Genomic DNA, 3,133 nt, shown 5'->3' with positions numbered 1-3,133 from the left:
TGAGACTGTCTCAAAAGATAGATAGATAGACACACACACACACACACACACACACACACACACACATACATACATAGATAAAACAAAAGGCCTGGCGACGTGGCTCACACCTATAATCCCAGCATTTTGGGAGGCCAAAGTGGGTGGAGCACTTGAGGTCAGGAGTTTGAGACCAGCCTGGCCAACATGGTGAAACCTTGTGTCTACTAAAAATACAAATATTAGCTGGGCATGGTGGTGCACACCTATAGTCCCAGCTACTCGGGAGGCTGAGGCACGAGAATTACTTGAACCCTAGAGGCAGAGGATGCAGTGAGCTGAGATCACACCACTGTATTCCAGCTTGGGTGACAGAGACTCTGTCTCAAAATAAATAAATAAATAAATAAAAATTAAAAAACAAATACACAGAGGGCAGCAAAGTTAACTCCCAATATTTTATAAATCTACCTATATGTGTTACAAAGATTAGTATAACTGCAATAGCAAACAATATTTCGGCCAGGCACGGTGGCTCACGCCTGTAATCCCAGCACTTTGGGAGGCTGAGGTGGGTGGATCACTTGAAGTCAGGAGTTCGAAACCAGCCTGGCCAACACAGTGAATTCCCATCTCTACCAAAAATATAAAAAATTAGCCAGTATTGTTGGCACACGCCTATAATCCCAGCTATGCGGGAGGCTGAGGCAGGGGAATCGCCTGAACCCAGGAGGTGGAGGTTACAGTGAGCCGAGATCATGCCACTGTAGACTCCAGCCTGAGCGACAGAGCAAGAGTCCATCTCAAAAACAACAACAACAACAACAAATTTCTAACTAAAGAGAAAACAACAAAGGTCTCTTAAAGCGACTTTTTTTTTTTTTTTTTTTTGAGATGGAGTTTCGTTCTTGTTGCCCAGGTTGGAGTGCAATGGTGCAATCTTGGCTCACCACAACCTCTGCCTCCCAGGTTCAAGAGATTCTCCTGCCTCGGCCTCTGGAGTAGTTGGGATTACAGGCATCGCCACCATGCCCAGCTACTTTTGTATTTTTTAGTAGAGACAGGGTTTCTCCATGTTTGTCAGGCTGGTCTCGAACTCCCAACCTCAGGAGATCCACCCGCCTTGGCCTTCAAAGTGCTGGGATTACAGGCATGAGCCACTACACTCGGCAAGTGACTTTTTTTTGAGACAGAGTCTCACACTGTCACTCAGCAGGCTGGAGTGCAGTGGCATGATCACAGCTCACTGCAGCCTTGACCTCTTGGGCTCAGATGATCCTCCCACCTCAACGTCCCAAATAGCTGGGACTACAGGCATGTGCCGCCACATCAGCTAATTTCCTATTTTTCGTAGAGACAGGGTTTCACCATGTTGCCCATGCTGGTCTTGAATTCCTAGGCTCATGTGATTTGCCCACCGTGGCCTCCCAAATTACTGAGATTACAGGCACGAGTCACCACACTCAGCTGGTTCTAACCCTTTTTATGCATGCTTTAACACTTCCCAAAACTCTCTTTTCATGTGGTGCAAATTTAGTTTCTACGGCTGTGGAGAATATAAAAAAAGCACCAGACATAAACATAGCCTTTGAGAAGCATCCAATCGAGCACTGAAGAGGAAATTCCCACAGGCAGCAAGTGCTCAGAGGCAAGCAAACAGCCCTGAAGTTCAAAAGACAAAAGGAGTGCTCCTCTCTCCAGTGACTGCAGGAATTTCCCAGGAAACCTGCTATTGACTTTCAATAAAGCAAGAGAAAGCAGAAGAGACTAAGTATAGGGGCCATGATGGCAGCTGCCCACTATAAAAGCAGGAATGTAGGATCCAACTTGGAAAACTCAGTGACGACACCAGATCCTCCCTACTTCCACCTCAGAAGGCATTTCCAAGGCCTTGTGAGGTCCAAGGAAGAAGGCTGAAGAGGACCTTCTGTGAGTTACTTTCCTAGAGGTGGTATTGAAGCTTTGGAAAAGTCTGGGCTTGCAAAGCAAGTGAATGAACAGGAGAAAAGTAGAGTCCAAAAGGACATCTTGATAGGTCACTGACCTATCAAGAAAGCAAGGAGAGGAGGAATGACTGCTAAAGGCAAGGAAATAGAAAGAACAGGAATCTTAGGAAAGGAAGTCTCAGGAAAAGAGGGGTGGTGAGTAGTACCATGGCCATAGGGAGCTTGTGCCATCATTCTGTGAACACCCACCTTGTAGCAGGCACTAAGGGAGTCGCTTCTCTTATGCCCATGTATTTAATCCTCATACCCCAGTCACAATGCAGGTGGTTTTACAGCTCAATATACAGTTTTCAATTTTCACTGAAACTTTGTCTTAGAGATTATCCAAGAATGGGTTATTTGGCCGGGTGCTGTGGCTCTTGCCTGTAATCCCAGCACTTTGGGAGGCTGAGGTGGGCAGATCACCTGAGGTCAGGAGTTCGAGACCAGTCTGGCCAACAAGGTGAAACTCCATTTCTACTAAAAATACAAAATTTGGTTTTTGGCCCAGAGCAAGATGGCCGAATAGGAGCAGCTCCAGCCTCCAGCTCCCAGCGCGAGTGACACAGAGGACGGGTGATTTCTGTATTTTCAACTGGGGTACCGGGTTCATCTCACTGGGGAGTGCCAATCGGTGCTGGTCAGCTGGTGCAGCCCGACCATCAAGAGGTGAAGCAGGGTGAGCCATCGCCTCACCTGGGAAGCACAAGGGGGAAGGGAATCCCTTTTCCTAGCCAAGGGAAACTGAGACACACAACACCTGGAAAATTGGGTAACTCCCACCCTAATACTGTGCTTTACCAAGGGTCTTAGCAAACAGCACACCAGGAGATTATATCCCACACCTGGATGGGAGAGTCCCACGCCCACAGAGCCTCCCTCGTTGCTAGCACAGCAGTCTGAGATCTAACCACAAGGCAGCAGAGCGGCTGGGGAGGGGCACTCACCATTGCTGAGGCTAAAGTAGCTAAACAAAGCCACCAGGAAGCTCGAACTGAGTGGAGCCCACCACAGCTCAAGGGGGCCTGCCTGTCTCTATAGACTCCATCTCTGGGGACAGGGCATAGCTAAACAAAAAGCAGCAGAAACCTCGGCAGAGGTAAATGACCCTGTCTGACAGCTTTGAAGAGAGCAGTGGATCTCCCAGCATGGAGGTTGAGATCTGAGAA

The 3,133-nt window shown here is 48.0% G+C and overlaps 1 protein-coding gene across 1 annotated transcript in view; it reads right to left on the bottom strand.

Moving 5' to 3' along the window:
- Nucleotides 1–3,133, bottom strand: part of PRKAR2A (protein kinase, cAMP-dependent, regulatory, type II, alpha) — a 126,667-nt gene that overhangs the window by 44,898 nt on the left and 78,636 nt on the right. The gene's annotated exons all lie outside the window — the stretch shown is intronic.

This window comes from Colobus angolensis, unplaced genomic scaffold, assembly GCF_000951035.1.
Source record: "Colobus angolensis palliatus isolate OR3802 unplaced genomic scaffold, Cang.pa_1.0 Scaffold18, whole genome shotgun sequence".
Taxonomy (NCBI): domain Eukaryota; kingdom Metazoa; phylum Chordata; class Mammalia; order Primates; family Cercopithecidae; genus Colobus; species Colobus angolensis.
The sequence above is the reverse complement of the archived record's forward strand: the minus strand, read 5'-3'. Positions and strand labels throughout refer to the sequence as shown.